Raw genomic sequence first — 21901 nt, 5'->3', positions numbered from 1 at the left:
CTGGAATGCAGGCATGAAATTGATACTAATGAAATAAGATCAGATATTAATATTCTGTACATCTGGTTCCTCAAGCTGTGCTGTAGTGTCAAATCAAATCTTTCCCCAAATCAACATCCAAAATACAAACACAGAATGGCAGGTAGCATGCACATATGAGGAGACAGAAGGAGCATTTTAAAACTTTAGAAGCTATTATGTTTGCAGCTCTAGGCAGCCATGCTTCCCTTCCTGCCCCATCTCCCACAGCAGCCATATTAATAGCTATTCAATACAGTAATAGAATGCTAGCTGTACACTTAGTTGTTGGGGCTCTTTTAATCTCCAGGTCAATATTAAAACATTTGGATGCTCTTTAGGAGGGAGGAATGATTTTGCACTCCAAGAACAGTGAAGCACTTGCAGCATTGCCTAGAAATGCTAGCAAAGGATTTCCTTCATATGTCTCTGCTCATGACTGATATTTTATTTTAACTGGACCCAGTAGTACAGATTCACAATTGAATTTTGTTGCATAAATTGCACTCTCTGCGACATCTGTGTGATCTTGCTAGTTGAATTTATAAAATTTACATACAAAATAGATCCAAAACACCACCTGAGGGTCACTGTGCAGAAGGAGACCCTGGAGGGTCTCTGAACAAAGTTGTTTGGACACAAGATTTTTACTCGTGGATATGCAGGCCTGGGGAATAAATCTGCAGTTGTGATCCTGGGCAAGTAAGTAACAGACCCATCTTTCACTTTGCTCTCCTGTAAAATGGCAGCCACCTCATTTCCTGAAAAAGATTTAATAATAGACCTCTCCATTGAAGAACAACTCCCAAGTGGGAAGATGAGTCAGCATGATGCTTCCTCCATCTTCACAGAGTAGAAAGTCAATTTCTCTCTCCAGAGTGCCCTGCAGGTAGCTTGAGGTTTGGTGTACTCCATCTCCACACCTCCACTTAATTCACCTTCTCAAATGTTATAAGTTTCCCAACAGCTTACTTGAAGAAAGCAATCTGATTTTCTTGTAATCTGCTATTCATTTTGAAGTACACAGGTTAAGCTTATTTAAGTAGGCCATAGATATTTATAGCTAAACTTAGAAACAAGAAAAATATTCCAACATTCTCAAACTTTTATATGTGTAGCCTCACACCACAAAAAGAAAAATGTAACTTAGAAGACACCAAGTTTTTATATCTCCTCTTCAAACAGCCAAATAACATGAAGCTCCTGCAAGGACTGCTCCCATTAGTCAACCTTCCCATCACTCAGCAATCTGTTGCCAGGTTTCTCCAGATGAAAACTATACTATCCCCACTATACTTAAAATGCACAGTCTGAAGAAAAAGCAAGGCTTTGTAACTGTGACAGAGAAGTAGATAAGACAATGCCTTCTGTCTGCCCACAGAGCAAGAGGAAAGCCATTCAAACAGTACAAAATGACAAAAAAAAAAAAAAAAAAAAAAAAAAAAAAAAAAAATCTGGATTCCTATGTGGCTTGTTGAACTTTGCACCAAGTAGAGCCAGGAAGGTCCAGTCTCTTCCATTTACTATTGCTGCCTTTTCTTTCTCAGGAGATGGACAGAGAATGGGAAGGGAAAGGTTGCTCTGATGATTTGTAGCTCATACACAAAGCTTCTGGGCTGACAATCTCCTGGCTTTGGTACAATTTGCATCACATTTCTAATTGTATTACCTGGACAGCTTTAACCTCATTAAGGATTCACAGGTAAAAAGCAGATGCTGAATTAAATCTTATAAAGCAATGTCTGCTTTAAAGGGGCTACACTAGGCAGAAGCTAATTCAACACCTTCCCTCTTTCCGGTTTGTAAAGAGGATATTCATAATTTCACTCAGGAAAAGAAATATATATATCAATTGAGGTAAGGTTTATTTGAACTGGAGAGCCAAAAAATTGTGTGGTTTAGGATGTTTGAGTTCATGCTGCATTAAAGCATAGCTATTTTAAAAGAAACTATTTCAGGAACACATCATCCTTACCTTGTGGCTAATATATAAATATAAACAACTTTAAAAAATTTACTCAAATTGTAATATTTCCTCTCCCTCCAGTAAATATTAGAGCTTAGCATTAAATCTATATTAAAAAAAAATCTTCTTATATATTCCAGGGACTACAAGTACAGCCAAACTGGGCCCTTGCAGCCAAGTTTGCTGCTCTGCTTTTGGCACAAGTACAAATGAAATACTCCAGAAGACAGATATGTTACATTCTTTCAGGTGTTTTGAGTTAATGTTTATGGAACTCAAGGAATTTCTATTTTAAAAACCTCCATCTTCAGCAAATTTCGTAACCTTCAGTTGGGAAACATGAAGGGAAAGTTTCCCTAAGACAGCATACTTTCCTTTAAAAACCTTTGATAGTAACTATAAAATATATTATAAATATTGTATATAATTCATTCAATTATATATATATATATATATTTAACAGAAATCCTGTTTCTGAAAATGAGTAAAGCACACTCCATGTGCAGAGCTTCTTTTGTGAAGTGGATAGAAATGTGAGGAGTACCACTATGGATTATTATGATACTGCCCTTTGAGTCATGCCAAGGGAGTAAAATTGATAATGAAGGCTCTTCTTTTGGGACCAGGAGGGCTCCAGCTTCCTCCTTGTGCTGCCACATACATGAGCATAAAATTGAAGTTGTGTTTGTGCTCATGGCCTCAGATTATAACTCAACTGTTGATTTGAATTCCTGCAGGCCTTGTACTCTCAGGACCTGCCCTATCTCAGTTGGAGGAGATCACATAATGTTTTTTCCCCTTTACAGCCTCAACATACCCTTGTAGCTAAGCCTCACAGTTGATAAGTCTAGTTTTTTAACAAATTTTCCTAAGCTGTAAAGAGTAAAGACTGTTCAATACCTAGGATGGAGCTAAATACATTAAGCATTAGCCATTTATTTGTCAATTTTTTCAAAGTCACATTTTTTAACAGCTGCCTAGACTTGTCTCCTTTTAATAAATACACCAAAATGACATCTGCATATCCTCTTATAGGTATTATACCCTGTAACTGCTGCATACCCACCATTACAGCACCCAGAGTCACAGCTTCCCAAATTAAACCCATAAACATCATGATGGCACTGGAAAATCTTTCTAAGCTCCCTCCAAAAGCCTACCAGAGGTAAGAATCTTCCTTGCATTTAGGTGAAGTTTGCTTCAAAGCTTTTTTTTTTAACATGTAAAGAAAATTCTCTGTATTTCTTTTAGCCTATCCTAGGTATTTTGATTTTCTTTCTCTGCTGCACGCAATAAAACACTTTTATGTTCAATATATGAATAGTAGAGATTTTTTAAAGCCTAACATTTTACAAGGTTTTTCTAAAGCTTGTAAAATATGAATTATCTGTGCAATGGCTCCATACATTAAAATGCAACTTGGGCATGCCAGTTCTCCATCTCTCCCTTTATTCATTACTTAAAGGGCTAGGAACCATCCTGGGATGTCTTGCACTAGGAGGGAAAGTACATAACTAATTTCTTAACTGGTCTGTTTACTTTGCCTACCTTGTGGGCAAAAGTTGGCAAGAAAGGACTGGAAGCTGTTTGCTTTGAAATTATCACCCCATTTACAAGATTCAAGAGCAAAGTCTTTTAAACTGAGGTAAGAGGGAAAAGGAAGTGACTTTGTGCGTGGTTAATGCTTCAGGAGAGTGCCAGCTGTGCACTGGAGGTCATCAGCTGAGAAAGAAAACCAACAGACACCAAAAAAGCTTCCTCACAAAGTGAACAGGAACACGATATTTAGAGCACCCAGAGAGAATAAGGGCACTAGCCAGATCTATGTAAAAAGGCTGTATTTAGTTTAAAGCCACCTCATATTATTTGAAATGAAAGAACAGCTACACAGGAGCATGGCTGCTATTGAAAGCACAAACTCAACACCCTAACTCTATTTCCAAAAGCCTCTTCTTCCCTGACTAATAGGGCCACCCAGGATGGGACCGGCAGGAAGGGAAGAGAGCTACAGACACAGGCGAGGCTTGATTACACAAAGAACTTGGCAACAAAATTACTTTAAGCAGGTCTTAAATCCTTTTTTTTTTTTTTTTTTTTTTTTTTTTTTTTTTTTTTTTGGGAGGGGGGGTTGTGGAGGTTGCCTTCCAGCTTCTCAGTCCAACATTGCAAATTATTATGTTACCATTATCAAATTACCATTTGCATGGCCATACTGTGAAAACACAGCAGAGATGAAGGGAAACTGCTAAACATTTTTTTAAAAGCCATATAACAGCTACATAAAATACAGTCTAATGGTAGGCTGGCTCTACTGTCCACTCCATAGCACACCTCCACAAAATAGTCATGGTAGCACAACCAAGCAGGTACTGGCCAGTGATGGTAGAGCTGCCACTGAAGATTTCATATCATTGAATGATGGTCTGTGCCCGCTGCTAACCCACTTGGAACAAAAATGCTCCCTCCTGCCAAGTCATTTCATGGATACAGAGAGCACGATGTGAAAGTGCTTTGTAGGAAGCTTTGTTCAAGCCAGGAAATCTGGGGATGCAAGGTTTGCTTTTGCATAGGGGCTTTTGGGAAAGCAACATGGGATAACGTAAGAGAATTAGCAGGTCCCCAACCTTTCTGGTCAAGAAAGAATGCTGCAGCATCTACTTGCCCTACTTATACTTGACAAAAATACCACCAAATTGTACTTTTCATCTACAGATTTCCCAAAATGCCCCAAAGTGAATCAATGAAAAAAAAAAACCCAACAAAACAACAAAACCAACACCCACTCAGACCACCCTCCACCCACCCCTCCCCCAACAAAACAAAAAAAACCAAAACAAAACAAAACAAAACACACCACAAAATCGCAGAGAAATTAAATTACTTGCTAAAGACAGCAACAAAACCACTGTGCTGAAGTCTGCAGTCAAGAAACCTACAGTACCCCACTGCATACATTGGACTGCATAGATGGCAGTCTGGACACCAAACCTACACACAAAGCAGGCCAGACTTCTGGTATTCCAGTAAACATGCCAGTTTCATTTGACTGATGCCACTGAATTATTAGCATGGTGTTGGAGCATCTCAGTTTGGGACAGAGACCTGTATATCCATGCAAAGTTACTACACATGAAAGATCTGAGAAAAGAGTCTCTAACAGGGAAGGAAAAAGAAGTAAGTATGTAGCCATTTCTGACCACGAGTTTGCAAATACCTTCTTTTACCAACAAGCTAAGTAATAACATAAAGTAACTCTTCAGTGCTGCCTCATTCATAAGCCCCTAACTTCCAAGGTTGCTGAACCCTCTTCAGATATCAGAGTTACTGTTCAAGTATAATTCAAGTAGATTAATTAAGTCACAGACAACAGAAAACACAGTCTGCCTCTTCAAATAATCAGTAGGAGAAAATAGCATTAAGAGCATTAAGAATGCTGTTTACATTTACTCATTTTACAGGCATCAGGATCAAAATTAAAAGAGAATAACTAACTGCTGCATCTGGGAAAAGTAAATAGGCATTTAAATTTGAACAGTGGCAACAAGCAAAACATTGCAAAAGTGAAGTGGAAAGTGTTAGGCTGAGCAATTGAGATACTATGTTTTGATAACTAAGTTAACTTGGAGATGATTCACACCCACAAGTTGCTTAATGTCCTTTTACACTACAGGTCCAGGACATACAAAACTATGCATAAAAATCACAATTGACTCAGACAATATCCAGGACAATTAGAAAGTAATTACACGTATTTACATTTTCATACCAGATTATTACAATAAATTTGAGGCTGTAATATTTCAACCTAAACCCATATATCCCACAAACATCTCTCATCTCAAAGCACCAAGCCAAGTGCACTGTGGTGCTCTACACAAGAAATTCCTCCTTCTCAAGCAAGCAGCACAACACTTTGGAAGAAGAAATGGAGATTAAAACAAAACCCTCAGTCTAAATGAGTTCTTAGCCCACCTGAGCAGCACAAGCGTTGCTAGGGAAAGGGACTCCTTGGGGCTCAGGCTTCCGTGCAAATAGAGTCTGGGATGAAGTGCTTTTTGGTGTATAGTTGCTCCTGCTGGAAGAGACACAGAACAGATGCTTCAGAGAACACATAAGATAAGGAACAAAGCAATATGTACAATCAAACATAAAGAGCTTGCCTAGGGAGCCTATGGGCATCCTAAGCGAGGAATCATTTTGGAGCTGGCATCTCAAGACATTGCAGAAAGTTCCTCATTTTTATCTTTATAAATATAAAAAGGGTAAGAGTAAGGATGGTGAAATCTATTGATTTTGCATCACATTGAAGACTTTTTCAGCAACTGAAGGCTTAAAGATGTGACATAAGCAACAGATATCAAATCTTTGTGATTTTAAAAATAGAACATCAAAACATACAGGAAAAATATGTAAAAGTTAACTTTAAGATCTCAGAAAAGCTGTCATTAGTGAGTAACATCACGATACAACTGTAATGCTTCTTTTGCAGTTCAAAATTACTGGAATTATGTTCTATATTACCTAAGTGTTTTATTAGCTACCTGGAAATAAGCAAGTCCTTTATAATAAAATTAAGAGATTACACGGTTTAGTAACATGAGAAATAAAAACAGAAGGCAAATCACAGAGTTAACACAATTACTTGTCAAGTTGTGCTCATTCCAATCAAAGCAACCTTAAGATGTCTGAATGCAAATATATATATTCAGTAACAAGGGATGCAGGAAAGGTTTGCAGATCAGAGGACTGTGACCTCTGAAACAAGGAAAGCAAAAGGGATGAGGCCAACACAGCCTCACAGCTAATCATCACATTCAGAACTTTTGTGGTTATAGAAGGGCTAATGTGGCTCCTGGGTTCAAAGATATGAGGGTGAATGGAAATAATGATTGGGGCAGCATGGGGCATGCACTGAAGAGTGACACTGAAATATGGTACCCAGTTCCATGGCTGATGGTCAAAAGGAGATGTTGAAAATTCTAGAACATACAAAGTAGACCTACAAAAGCAATTAGCATCTGAGGGGGTTAAAAGCATTGTGTATAATCAGATTTAAAGATTCAGTCCTTCTGATAAGCCACCCAGACAACTGACAGCTTATTTGATCATCTTTAGGGGAAAAAAAAAAATCAGCAACAAAAAGTCTTTAATACAGCCACAAGAAAACTTAAAAGGGACAAACAGATGCAATTCAAGAGCATAGAAGGCTCTTGTTAGAAACAAGATGAAATTCTGAAAAAGCAAAACCAAGTAAGAACAATATTCCTAAAGATGGAGGTTTTTTTTCCTCGGAATTTTCAAGGTAAGATATGCTTTAGTCCTATAATTTGTTTGGTTCATGATCAATAGCCAAGTGAGATGTTCAAACAAGTGTGGGACTTGACAGCTCTGCTGACCCTAAACTCTAGATAACAATCTTAAAAAACCCCAAACAAAACCCAAAACCAAAGAACCCCCCCTTCAATCAAATAGTTAAAAAAACCCAAAAAACACAAGGATATTGCCCTGCATTTTCATCAGTGCTACCAAATAATGAATTAAATGCACAATGGACTGTGAAATGCTTGCAGATCTTCCCCCAGTTAAATGTCAAACCAAGAAGCCATCTGTTAATAAACAGAGATGTCACCTCTCTGGAGTTTTATCCAACCTACTAATACATAAACTCATACCACCACTTAGGACTCTGGATTGCCAAGGCAAATGAAGTCTTTTGGTTTTCATCTCAACAGATTGGGTAAGCAGAAGGTGGCAACACCTGGACCATACAGCACATGCATAATCCAAGTCATGAAGTCAGCTTTGTGGCTGCAAAGTTACTGACTTGAAAAACTTCTTAAAAGTACTTGCAAAGACATTTTAGAGCCTTTCAGACAAAACCATTGCCATTTGACATGTGTGGGGGAAAAAATCTTGGAAGTCACCCACTTCAGTTGTTTCTTTAGATTTGTAACTTCTACCCATATGGGAGATGTGCACATATCATAACCACAACTGCAGTTTACATGAGGTGTGACTCAGTTCATAAGGGAAAAGTTCCAGTTGCTGATGATGTGTGTCAAAACTGCACAGAAAAAAAAAAAAATCACAGCTTTTAAACTACTTAATCACACAATACTGGAAATAGAAGAGATCAAACGACTGCTTTTATTGTCCTACAATTCAACGAGCCCAACATTAAGTTTATATCAATTTGTCTCATACTGATTAAATGAAGATAGCATGTAAGTTCAACACACACTGTGACAAGACACTAAGGAAGGCCAAATTAATGTTCTTCTGATATATTTAAGAGAGATGTTGCATATTTTGGATTTCCGGCTGCAATAAGCATAATCACATCCATTAAAGAGAAACTAACTAACTAACTAATGCAACCTGAAGAAATCATACCCTTCTACTATTAACCATTCCCAGTGCCGTGTATCTTCAGGAAAGAAGAAGCTTTTATTTGCTTTGCAGGCCTAGTTTAAACCCCAGCAAAAGATTACTAACTTGTCCTGATTCAGGATGGTAAACTTCACCTTGTATTTCAGTTGCACCCTTTTTACCAGATCAATGTGGTTTATATTTTCTGCCCTCTGCTTTCTCCCTGGGGTTGAATACATTTGACCAATAACCATTTCCCTACAGGGCAAACATTGGTTAAAAAAATGGTCCTTCATAAATTCTAAACAGTGATGCCAATAGGAATATAAGAGCTAGATCTTCTTTAAATACAACTCTTAGATGTCAGAAAGAGATATTATCTCTTCTTAAACTATCTAGAAGATAAACAAGAGCCCTGGGGAAAAAGATGTGAGGAGTTCACTCCTTAAATTTTTACATATTTAAAACAGTCAGTAAGTATAGACAGAACATTAAGCTTTCTGCATCCCTTCTCAGAGACACAGAGCTATCACATTAATAATTCCTCTAGATACAGCAAGATTAGCATCAGCTTTATGAAAGCTTCCTTCAGTCCAAGTCAACATGCAGACCTAATCCAGTTTAACTAGAAATATGCTAGTCAGGTCTGTTCAGCAATTAGCATGAACATACCTTGTTATAAAACAGTAAGTCCTGGAATAATTCAGTTTAAGTGCTAAACATCCCATGGATTTTTATTTAAAATCATGTTCACAGGCAGTTTCCAAGTACCTAATCTTGAAGAGTGGTTCTGATGGATCTACTTGAAGGTCCAACACGGAATTAGGACATCTTAGGGGCAAAGTTTTCCTATAGCTTCCTGGATTATTGTAGTATTAAGAAGGCTTTTTAAAAAGACAAAAAGAATGACATCTGCAACATAAAGATAACTATGATTGCCAAGTAATACCAAAGCCATTCACTGCAAATTACATAAATCATAGAATCAGAGAAAGGTTTGGTTTGGAAGGGACCTCAAAGATCATCTCATTCCAGCACCCCTGGATACCTTCCCCTAGATTAGGCTGCTCAAAGCCCCATCCAGCCTGGGCCTGAACATGTCCAGGGATGAGGCACTCAATCACAGCTTCCCTGGGCAACCTGTTCCAGTGCCTCTCCACCTTCACATTAAAGAATTTTTTCCTAATAGCTAATCTAACCTACTCTCTTTCAATTTGAACCCATCCCTCCTTGTCCTGTCACTACACGCTTTCATAAATAGTCTTGCCTATCTTTCCTGTAAGTTCCCTTCAGGTACTGGAAAGCCAGTTAGATCATCCCAAAGCCTTCTCTTTTCCATCCCTAACCTTCTCAGCCTATCTAACTAAATTCTTGAAGACACACTTTGATTGAATAAATCAAAACTACTAAATTCACTTGTTTCCAGGATCTCAAAGCTTTATGGCATGTCGAAAGTGAAGCTACAAAGGCAGGAACTTGGAAGCTAACTACAAAGGTGGAGCAAGGTCGGAAGTGTTTCAGAAGGTGCCAGGTGGACTCTGTCCCCTGATGAGTACTGAGGCTGACGAGCCTGAGGAACTCGACATGGTGCTAATCATCAATCTGTGCTGGCGCCAGCTCCCAGAAGCTGAATTCCAAAGAGAAACCAAGCGTCCCAGCAAGCACGTGGCTGGTGACCACAGCTCTGCTGACACATTCCTGGGGGCAAACTCTGTCTTGTATTACGGTGGTGTCAGGCTGAGCAGTTGAGCAGGGACTGACCATCACATTGATGCCGAGATTTTTTTAATAATTGTTAGTAACATTTATTAAGCACAGACACTTTTAGACATTACAACAAGTAAGTCTTCCCTCAACCACCTGAGATGGAAACTCAGAGAGATCTCAAAGTTATATATTTCCAGAGATTCAACTGCAGAGACAGAAACAGAAGTACTGTTACAATCATATAACAGATAACTAAATTATTATCTGCCCAAAGAAAGTAAGCCCCAGGTCCACAAGATCCTCTGAAGAGCTTTCCAGTCTGTCTGGTTGCTCCAGAGCTTGGGCAAGCATGTGTCCTCTCCCTCCTCTATCCATCCTCTGCTGCCTCCAGGGGCAAGGACTCTATGGCCTCTTTTTGTAGCCAGATTTGAGAAGTTCTGTAGAGAGTTAGAGAGCTTTTTGTACCAGTAAGCCACTGATGGTAAAATAAAATGTCTATTTTCAACTCCTTATTTCTCCATGTGTTTGATCAATTAAAAAGTAAGAGGCTAAACCACTTACTATCCAAAGAGTGTTTTTTTTTTTTACAACAGACACTCCCTCAATCACTTACTCAGGCTATGCGATTTGATTTTATTTTCAACAAGGATTAACTAACCAATGACAAATCCTAGTTACACTCACACTTAAACAAAACTCTTTAAGTACTACGCCACTGATCCTAGTTAGCCCAGGACGTATTACAGCTAACAATACTCTTTTGCTTGTTTGTTTTTTTTCCCACCTAGTATTAGCCATTTAAATAGACCCTCCACTATAAACTGAGCTTTACAATTTCCTATGGTGCACAGAAAACCTGCAAGAAAAGCCAGAATAAATATCCACTACTGAACTGAACAAAACAAGTAAAAGTGAAGAAGTAGGAGGAATACTACATTGAAGTTGTTTGTTTATTTAATTTCATCATAATTATTTAGACTCTCATCTCACTAATAGCTGTGCAGGTGCTAACTTTACTTCAAGAAGGACCTAGAGTTTTTGTTTGCATAAATCAAGTACATTTAATCAAGTGCACATTAGCTCATCAACACATTGGATCTGATGAGAAATTGCATAAGTGACAATGCCAAGCTATTTCAGTGAATATTCATGATATCTCTGCGGAACAGGCTGACTGGAGGAAAGTGAGAACAAAATGACAGTAAAAGAACGGTAGCAATTACTTTTCTAGCAGTTAATGTTGCCATTAACTGCTTGCTGGCAAGAGCTTAAAGTTGCAAACCCCAATTTAAGCTTGTTACCTTAATTTTACAATTGTAATTCAATATTCTGAATGTGGCACCAGTGTAACAAATATCTTCATTCAGTGCTTCATACAATAAATAATTTAAAAGTATATGAAAATTTCCAAATTATAGCCATTATAAAAACAGAAGCGCTTAGTATTACATCTTCATAAAAATAAATAAATAAATGTGCAAATCTTTTTCTCAAAACTGAGCCAGAATCTAAACCCACTTGCAACAATTAAGTGTGACTTTTTTGTTCTTAATAGGAATTCATGAAGAGGTCTCCCTTCAGAATGTAATTTGTCCTTAGTGGTGTTCTGCATATGAGGCAAACAACTCCCAGTTTTTGTAAAGCTATACAAAGCCTTCATCCAACTTCCAACATCATCTGTAGAAAATTCAGGCAGAGTAATGCTCTGCCCTTAGTGAGGATATTTTACATAGCAAATCTTCAAGTCAAATGAACAAAGCAAGGCTTAAATAAATGAAAAAAAAAAACAAACAAACAAAAAAACTTTCATCACTTTCTGATTCCTAGAATGAATGAAGGAGGAGAGGAAGAGAGGTCAGTTCAGGTGCACCATTCAGTACATCCTTCTGAAACCCAGAACGTCACGTGCTGCTGACCAACCTAACAAGAAGGTTCTTGTTAAGAAGAACCTTCCTTAACCAAAACCTAACAGCTCTCCTTGTGCAGAGCTGCCTCCCTGCTGCCACTGCCCACCAAGTTCTGGTACAAGGTACTTCACTGGACTCACATCTGCCATTTCAGAAGAATTTAGATGCTTATGGACTATGGTTCACAACTGCAGCTCAATTCAGCTGACGCCAGCTGTTTGCTTTGTCTCTCTGCAACAACAGAGAGATACATAGGACTTTCATGCTATCAGACTTCACAACATCACACACTAATATGAACAGCCATAAAATATAGTTTATGTTCATATGCCTGTCTGTAAACTCTGGCAGATTCAAAGTTCAATAGAAAATAACTTTGAATGGCAGAGCAACCTCTGGCAAAGGGACAGGATGAACAGCTGAATGCATCAGCTTCTGGATGTTGAGTCAGAGTCACAAACGTATTTATTGTGCTATCCTTCCCATGTCATTGGCTATCCAGGAGTCTCAAAGAAGTCTGCTTATCAACACAGTTGTAACAGACTATCATGAGCGGCCAAAGCTTCAGTTGCACATTTTGAGGGTTCATGTTACTACAAAATACAGTATCACATTTTGATGGGTTGACCCTAGCTTCTTTCAATGATCTCAGATGATTTAAATAGCTTTTGGTATCAGAAGCCACCATTCAAACTCCTTTCCCAAACACTGACACCATTTAGTTCCTGTATTTGTTCAAGTCATGTATTTTAAGAAAGACTATCTTCTACTTCATAGGCAATCAGACTAGGCTTTAGATCCACAAGTATTCTAGGTAAGGAGGACAAGCCATGCTAGGCTTGGAAGTAGACTTCCTTCCTCCCTCTTGTTTTGGCTGGAAGCATGTTCTAGTCTGTTATATCAATTGTGGGCAGCAGCCCCCGTACCCAAGTGTGCTGGATCTGTCTCACACCCCAAGAGGCAGGTGAGGCATTAAGCATCAGCCCAACATGCATGTATAATCTCATTTCCTAGCAAATAGTGAACAGGTCTCCCAACTAATTTGCCTATAGCATAGTACACAACCCTGCTCCTGCAAGATCAGTTGCACATTTCAAGCTTTTGGGGGGAAGAAAAAAAAAAAAAAAAAAAAAAAAAGGAAAAAACAATTTAGCCCAAATTTAGAGTTGATGTCTTCTGAAAAGAACTGTAAAGAAAACTGAAGTCAATCCTAGGTACATACCAGCAGCCTATTACTTACCAACCTTTGCTTCCTCCTAGATTCCATTGTAATGAGAACATAAACAGTAAAATAAGCATATATCTCCCTCGAATAAATTACCTATTCAGAGTTCCCTCTGGTGTTCAATAAGCTCATCATCACATTCAAGGTAACAGCTTTCGTTACAAAAGCATAAGTTCCCTCACGAGCAAGTTATCCTTTGATGACGAGCACAGCGATAGGGACAGGACCACAGTGTTACAACTCGTGGACGAGAGCAATGCCATTTTCCATCAGATTTCAGAGAGGTGATAAACACACACTTCCTCCTTTGTGTATTCAACCGAGTGTCTGATTAACCCCAAAAGGACCCGAAGTGTTAAAGATCACTTCTGCCTCCCGGTGTCACCAAGACCGGCGAAGTCTCGGAGGTGGCAAAGTCACAAATCACAGGTACAGCCCAGCCTGAACGGGGCACGCAGAGATGTTCCGCACCTCCCGAATAACTATGCCTTGAGTCACAAGCCTCTCCAGCCTCGCACTCCCATTCGCCCGCACGGAACACGAGCAAAGTACAGCGTATCTAATTAACAGTTTGGAAAGAAAGTTTAAAGCAGCCTCGGCAAAGAGACAAACCGCGTCTGCAGGAAAATCCCACCCGAGTTCCCGAGCCGTGGGTGCGCGGGGCGGGCGCCGGGCCAGTGCCGGCCGCGAACCCGCGGCTGCTGACCCCGGCCCTCCGGGCTTGCGAAACTCCCGGGAAGAGCAGGCAGCCTCCTCCATCGGCGGGCGGAGGGAGCTCGCCGGACACCGGCGCTCCCCGGCCGCCCTCGGGAGGAGGCGGCTCCCCGCGCCTCCCCCCCTCCCCTCCCCGCCCCGCACGGCTGCTGAGAAAGGCTCCGAGTCCAGAGCCGCCGCCCGGGAGCCCCTTAACCAAAACCATCTGGCCGCGGGCAGCGCGGTGGAAAGCCCCCTCCGCCCCGGCCCTCGCCGCCTACCGCCGGCCCCGGCCTCGCAGCCGAGGAGGAGAGAAGCCGCTCTACCCACAACTCAGCAGCTCCCGAGCTGGGGGGGACAGGGGAAGTCGCCGCGGAACCCGCCGCCCCCTCCCCTCGGCGCCCCATCCCGCGGAGCGCGGCGGGGCCGGGGCCGCGTTACCTTCAACAGGTGCAGGCGCCGGCGGGAGGAGCCGCGGGCACGGACCGTCCGAGTTGCCCGGGCGGGAGCGGCGGCCCCGGCGGCCCGGGCTGGGTGGCGGTGGCTGGAAGAGGCGCTACGGCAGCCCCCGGCGGCCGCCCATGCTCCCGGCCGGCCCCGCCGCCACAGCAGCCGGAGACAGCGCGAAGGCGGCAGCGGCTGCGGCCACCTCCGAGAGGAAGGACGAGAGCGGCGGGGAGCGAGGGAGGGGGAGGCAGAGAGACAGAGGAGAGAGAAAACGCCCCGAGAGAAATAATCATCACATGGCGGTCACGATCCGCCGCCGCCCCCCGACAGGCAGAGCCTAAGCTCGGGAGCCGGGAAAGAGCTGCGAGGAGGGGACACACCTGTAGGCGCAGCACATATCCGCTGTGAGCACAATGCGAACAGGAAACTGAAAAAACAGCCCAGGGAAGGAGAGAGGCTCCCGTTCGTCCCTCCTTCCCTCCCTCCCTCTCTCCCTCCCTCCCTCTGTCCGTCCTCCTCCTCCTCCTCCTCCTCTCTCCACCCCCTGCCCCCGGTCAGGATCCGCTCGCAGCGCTGTCTCATGCAGCGAGATCCAGGCGGAGGGCTGGGAGGCGGCAGGAGCCGTACTTTCTCCCGGTTTTCCTCTGCCTGTCTCCGCTTTGTTCTGCCCGCCTGCCAGGCAGAGCCGGGGAGAGTTCCCGGAGAGCCGCGGGGGACCGGGGCCGGGCCGGGGGCAGCGCCAGCGCCGGGGGCACCGAGCCCCAGCCGCCCCTGGGCCCTCGGGGGAACGGGGGGAGCGGGGGGACTGCCAGGGGCTGCTCCTGGGGAGCCTCTGCCCGCGGCCGGATCGGGGCTCGGCCTCCCCGGCGCTCTCCGGGGGGACGGCCGTGCCCTGGGAAAGATCTACCTGCGGGTCTGTACCTGACCGCCCCGGGTACCTGTCGAATCCCAGCGGTGCTCTGGGGACGCTCCCGAACATGAAGGAACAGTGTAATCCCGCCCCTTCTCCCCGCACAGTCTCGGAGCACCCAGAGGCTGTCTCCTCTCTTGTCCACCCTTGTCGCCGAGGGGCCCGAGTATGTCACTGCCATCAGCTTTACTCAACTTGAAGTACTCTAGGGTTTATCCCTGTTAGATAAACTCTCTAAAATCACAATCTCTGCAGGTTCTTTCTCTGCTCAAGCATTCTACTAGAAAGCCCATGTGCAAATTTTTCATTTCTTTCCCCTAGAAAAAGGTCAACAGAGTTATTGCAGAGCCCACTTTCCACCCGTTGTGAACACACCATTGCCTTGCTGTAGCATCATCATCTCCACGTTCAGATGTTAAATTTGTCTCAACTATAGCTAATGTAGGGATAATCTGTTAAAAGGAGGGATGTCTTAGAAGAATGGCTCAGGTAAGTTTTGGTCAGGTTGTTTAGACTTTGTAACTTTCCATCAGTGGAACGTGAACCAGCAATGTTTCAAGGAGTAATTAATTAACTGCTCTTGGCACTTTGAGTGCAGCTTTATTAAATGCTGTGTGTGTCGTGCTCCCTACTAAAACAACAGGAGACAGCTGGTCCAAATTCCATGCTTCCAAACCGGAAGTTGTTGAAAAGTTATCTTTGCATCTCAAAACAGCAACAAATACCAGATAAATAAAAATCAGCTCAAAAAAACTTGGGCAAGAGTAAAGTTACACTTTTGAAAGAGTTGTCAAGAGTGGCTTTCAGACCCTGGCTGTGCAAAATGCCATCACAGACCTAACAGTGGGTGGGGGCCATTCAAACATAATATAGAGTTTTGTGGGGGTTTTAGTTTGGAGTTGCATATGAGAGGCAGACTGTGCTGGCTTGATTTTGCCAGTCTGGCCCGGGTTTTGTGCTAACTTCCACCAGAAAGCCCTTGTCCTTGTTTATTGGCTTCTGTCCTGCTCTTCACCTGACTGGGCTGAGTCACTTCAAGATGAGAAAGAACAGCTCTGGCATAGCTCTAGTGCTTCAGAAAGTCTGGATTCCCCTTCTGGACTTCTTCACTTACTGGAAGAGAGAAGGGGAATCTTAAGAGAGATGGGACTTCCCTAGGAAAATTGAGTTAGTCACCCTGCAATCCTTGTGAGGAATCCAGTAAGGAGAAACTCACAGGCTGCTAATGGGCTTGGGAACACCTGACTTTCCAGGCTGCTTTCTCAACATCTGGGCTTCTGGCCAGGTTGTGCCCTAAGTTTTGGCAGAATGCCCTGGAATTACCAGCCTGGCAGCTCTCTTTGTGCCCTGGGCTGTGAATCTCTGCCTTCCATCACACTCTGCCCCAGGGCCTTTTGCTGGGGTCTCTGTCACTCATCCCCCTACTCTGCCTGCTCTAAACCTAATAATCTGCTCTTCCTAGTCTGGGGAAAAGCCCCATCAGATGACTATCTGCTCTATCTGATGACCACTGACCAGGACAGTACTTGCCACACTTTTGCTGTCTCAAGGTGGCTGTAGCCAGGTTGAATCTAAGCCTTGCCCCCCTCCCAGCTCACAACACAGCTCCCTCTGGCTGGAACAGTTTCCTCCAGCTCCTGTTTAGCTCCTGTTGGTCTGGACTCACGACAACCTTTTTTTTTTTTTTTTTTTTTTTTTTTTTTTTTTTTTAAGAAGCCTGCCAGCAGGAGCAATGGCAGCAGTTTATTTAATTTGAAAGAAGAGCTGAAGATTTGAAGTGACGCTGTGCTGAATCCTCATCCAGTCTGTAACATTCCCTTGCTGTGCACTTGACCTTTGCAGGTATTACAGGGATTATGAAGCTGATCTGGATCTTGAGGTGGTCACAACAGCATCCCACCCCAGGACAGCCGTGTTCTCTTCTAAGCCTCCACAAGTTGCTGCTCTGCCAGGCTCATGCTTCTGCCAGCTGGGACACAAATGTGCACCACAGCACTCTGGTTTCTGAATTCTGAATTTGGCACTTGGTCCACTTTCAAAGGTGAGAAGACCATCACAAGATGGTCTGCATTTCCATGTCTTGGAACCAGCACACCATCCTTCTGACCCATGGAGAAGTGTCACAGGGAGATATTCTCCAGTGAACCCAGATAAACAGCTGCACATGAAAACCTGCTATTTGTGACTGAAGGACTAATTCCCTCCCTTTTCATCATCCACCAAAAAAGAAAAAGAAGAAAAGGGGTCACATCAAATCCTAAATGCAGAGACACTTAGAAAAGAGCAACGAATAAAGGGACTGAATGATCATCAGCTTCCCAGACCCCTGGGAATCATCACTGCCGTCATGCACATACACCGGGTGTGGCTCAGGGCAGAAAGCTTTGTTCCCTCCCTCTCCAGCAGCAGGACAAAGATGACAGGGCTGTGTATGACTAAAACTCTAGTGCATATTTCAATTTCTTCTTTATTTCCTCCTTCTGCATTCCTTACTTTCTTCTTTCCCTCCATACTTTATCACCCACTTTTTGTTATGTGTATTCTTCTGATTTTTATCTCTGCCTCTTATTTTTTCTCTGCCTATTATTTTCTTTTACACTGAAGGTGACACCTGTGCCTCCTCCCCGCCCGCTTCTCTCCCCAGTGCCGTCAGTTCTGACTTTTGTCCAAGACTCAGCCATACACAGCATCCTTCCTACTGCTGAGACCTTCAAGGCCGGGAGAGAAAAGAATTTTCAGCTGTTATTATCAAAAACACCTTTTCCCATCATCAACAGCACTAATGAGGGCAGGTTTCCTGCGGTTTGGTCTGTGAGTCAGTGGCTGCAATGGGCTGGGCTGGTGTTTGTCCCCGTGTCCCGGTGCCTCTCTCCCGGCCCCGCGCCAGGGGCGGGCGCTGCCGCGGGCCCGGAGCGCCGCGTGCTGCCCGCTCGGCGCGCCGCCTCCATCGCTCCCCGCTGCAAAACTAATCTGAGCCTCCAGTCGCTGGTGCTCGCAAATCCCCAGGAACTTCATTATCTTTGAGGTTTCTACCTCTTTTATTCATTTGTTTGCAGCTAGCCAATGTGTTCTGACATTTTTATGAGGGGCTGATGGGCAGATAAACAGTGAGATGATTGATTATCAGTCTTTAGGAAGGAAGGTTATTGCCCCGTGGTCATGGAGATAACCTGGGAGCAACCCAAACAGCTAAAAAAGAACATCAAATCCTTTATGAAATTTTGAATATTGTACTTTCTCTGTGGAGACAGTTTCGATTGCCTGCATGCCCACATGTCTGATCAACCTCCTTACATCCTGCTTGGGGATGTCCCACACCTCAACTCTCTTCTGAAGGGTGGGGATGGGAAAGAAAGGGAAAAAAAGTATTCTTCATTAAGCAGCAATTCATCAGCTGTACTGGGCAACCATTAAAATTCAGCCTGCCCTAGCACTGCTGCTACCACCATCCTTTATAAGAAATTTATATCAATAATGGGAAAGCAAAAACCACAAGAAGTAGGGTACTACCTGAATGGGTTTAGTCTCATGGCAAAGATATAAACAAAGCATCTATAAGGATTTTGCCTCTCCATTTGATGTCTCTGGTTTGGATAGGGCACTGCATCATCTTCTGCTAGAGACTGAAATGACCTAGATATACGTATTTATATTTTTACAGTCCATAAATCACCCTGGGATCTACTTTTTCTGTATAAAATGTGCCAGATAAATCTAAGGTGTTATTATTAAATTTGTGAAATGTCACTGTGCACATCCTGATTTTCATGCCCTTTGCACCAAGCTCACATGGCAGATCAATTTGTAAACATCTGGAGTTTTTCTTTGCTTGATGGATTTCTCAGTGTCCATTTTCCAACAATCCAGGAAAAAAATGTTTAGAGATGAAATAACCTAAAGTTAACTGTACAATTCCCTTAATTTTTTTCCTTTGATGCTAGAAAATATTTGATCCACCCAGAGAAAGTGGGTCTTGGCATTTCCTACCCAACCATCACTTCATACATTTGTTTACTGCTGCGCAAAATGTTACCCAGTCAGAATTTTCCATTTGTTTAGTTTTATATATACTTTTTTACAAATATAAATTGTTGCACAAAGGTATGAAATAAAAACCTAGCAGGCTCTGGGTACAATTTCCATGTGGAATTCACAGAAAGCCTTGTACGGATGTATGCAATACCTATACACATATGCATAATTATTACAAGTTGCAGCCCTCCCAGTGAAGGCTTGATGTTCTGACATTGCCCTGATTGTATGTGAGCTTGGTTAAGAGATCCTTGGTTAATGAAGAGGTTCATATAGGCAATGCTTGCATTTTTTAAAGCTATCTTGAATTTTTTGAGGAATTTATTAAAAAAAATTATAAGAAAAAGCATTTATAAGAATTTTCATCATGAAGTTTAGTGGTGTTTCAAAACATAGGTAAAATGCAATTAATACAAAGTATTGACAACAAATATTTGGCCCTGCCCTTTTTTTTGCCTTCTTCCTTTGTTGTTTAAATAAGCCCTTCACAAACACACATACACACACCTGTGTATATATAAACCAGACAAACCAGCATGTCCAACTTTGATTAAGGCAGCTGCCTAGCAAAATACCAGAGCCATTGCTCTGCCATTCATTTTAACCAGAGCCAACATACTTACACTTGGTGGTATTGGTAATTCTTCAGATGTTTGAAGAATTGACCATTGCGATCAGCTAACTGCCATGCACACTTCTATAAATATATCTATGTTGTAGAAAAAATAATATCAGTATTTTATAAAAATAATATCATTATTACAGTGTCCTGTTCAAAAGTAGAAAATCAGATTTACCTCTTCTGTGCTGGAAATAATGCATTTTTTTACATCACTAACATCAGATACTGCTAGATTAGTATTTTCCAAATACATATTGGAGGAATTTTATATTTATACTATTGAAGTGTGTCTGAACTATAGCAGTTTAGTTAAATAGTAGGAGTTTAAGATGGTACAACAGCATTGAAGAAGCATTTGTCATTTTGAAATATTTAGACCTTTCAGAATTCATCAATGACAATTCAGTTAAGAAGGAAAATTAAAGTATTGACTACTAGCACAGAAGCTGTATTTTACCTTTTTATTCAAAGGAAGATTTCCCAGATAATATGTGTATTTTAAATGACTAGCTGAGCTTCCATCATGTAATGGCAACTAATCAATAAATCATGTGCCATTGTTGTAGCTCAGCATGTCAAATAGCTGCATTTCAGTGTCCACACTTGAAGGTGTTGAGCAATTTTTTTGTTGTACATTTCTAGCTCATTAGCCCTGATTCTAAGAGTGGTTATTTTCATGTCAATGGAATTGGTAGAAAAATCACGTCTTACCTGCTTCTGCCAACGGGAGGAGATGGAATGGGGTAATCAACGGGAAACTTCTGTTCCTTAACACTGCCTGCTACCCCATGTGAGTTTGCTAAAGCAGCTTTTCCTTGTGAGCAACATGGAAAATAAATACATGGCATCCTGCTAGACATACTGGACGTTTTGATGCTCATGGGAGATGGTAAAAGGATGAATGTATTTGAAAGCAGCTTTTGGCATACATAAATCATGAGGTTTGTACCGAGGCCTGGGACATCCAACTCAATGGATTTTGGTTAGATAACAGCTTCCAATTACCCTGCACATCTCTGTTACATTTGCCTACCAGAGCTCCAGTGCAATCTTCATTGCCACATGAAAACTGCCCTTCATGAATAGGTGAAAAAGGTGGCCAGTATGCATCCAAATCTCTGGTTAAAGAACAGTGGCAAACAGCTGAAAAAGCATTAACCTTTGGTGTGATCTCCCATTGCCATTAATCACATTCAGAGTGCCTTTGCCACTCTGTCAGAGTATCTCAAAATGTTCTTGATGAAAATGGTTGGTTCACTTGGACTCAGGCCAGAATAAAGTGGTGTTTGTCCTCAGAGAGATGCAACAAAGAACTAGCCAAAGTGCAGTTGCTGTATTTTGTCTGCAGTAAACAGCTCTAGTTCATCAGCATATTGTAAAATCTCAATGTTCTTTTTGCATCAGTCTTAAAAATGTTTTAATTTATTAGATGATTAAGTTATTTTCTTGGGGACAATAACTCAGGCTGTAATAAACCCCATGTTTATCACAGGCACATCACATAACTGGAACTCATGCAATCTGAAGTGAATTGTGAGGGTTTGTATATGTTTCTGCAAGCACAAACCACAGATGCTCAGTTTTCCAATGGCTCTGTTTTATATGTGTGTGTGTGTGTGTATACACATGTATATGCATCAAGTCCGTGCTTGTACTCCTTTCCTGTATGCAGTGTAAGAAAGCCTGGGGTTTCATTTTCAAAGTGATTAATAGTTGAGGCTGCTGCTCTTTCCTGCTAGTAATTCTTGCATAAACTGTATTCCTCTGAGAAAGCAGATCTCAAAGCCTGGTTTTATAAAATTTGTGAGAACTGAACAAAATCCAGTGACATCAGATCAACTAAAGGACTATCCTGCACAGTGCCACAGGCTAATCAGGATTTTTGTCACCTTTTTGATAGTTCTAAATGCTTTTTTCCTTCATGAAAACTCCTCATCCAGACTGGTGGCGCCTCCAAAGACTTGTCACACAAAGAGTTGCCGTTGGATGCAGAAGGCCCTCTGCA

At 42.1% G+C, this 21901-nt stretch overlaps 1 protein-coding gene across 4 annotated transcripts in view; it reads right to left on the bottom strand.

Moving 5' to 3' along the window:
- Nucleotides 1-14820, bottom strand: part of PLXNB2 (plexin B2) — a 250146-nt gene extending 235326 nt beyond the window's left edge. For 2 of the 4 annotated variants that reach the window (XM_083859523.1, XM_083859522.1), the window contains exons 1-2: nt 14713-14820; nt 5957-6059 (exon numbers count right to left, since the gene is read on the bottom strand). The gene's annotated coding sequence lies outside the window, so the exon portion shown is untranslated. The remainder of the gene's footprint in view (nt 1-5956; nt 6060-14712) is intronic. The other 2 variants (XM_083859525.1, XM_083859526.1) reach the window with 2 other exon arrangements.
- Nucleotides 14821-21901: the final 7081 nt, after the last annotated feature.

This window comes from Zosterops lateralis (assembly GCF_965231275.1).
Source record: "Zosterops lateralis genome assembly, chromosome: 4".
Lineage (NCBI taxonomy): Eukaryota > Metazoa > Chordata > Aves > Passeriformes > Zosteropidae > Zosterops > Zosterops lateralis.
The sequence above is the reverse complement of the archived record's forward strand: the minus strand, read 5'-3'. Positions and strand labels throughout refer to the sequence as shown.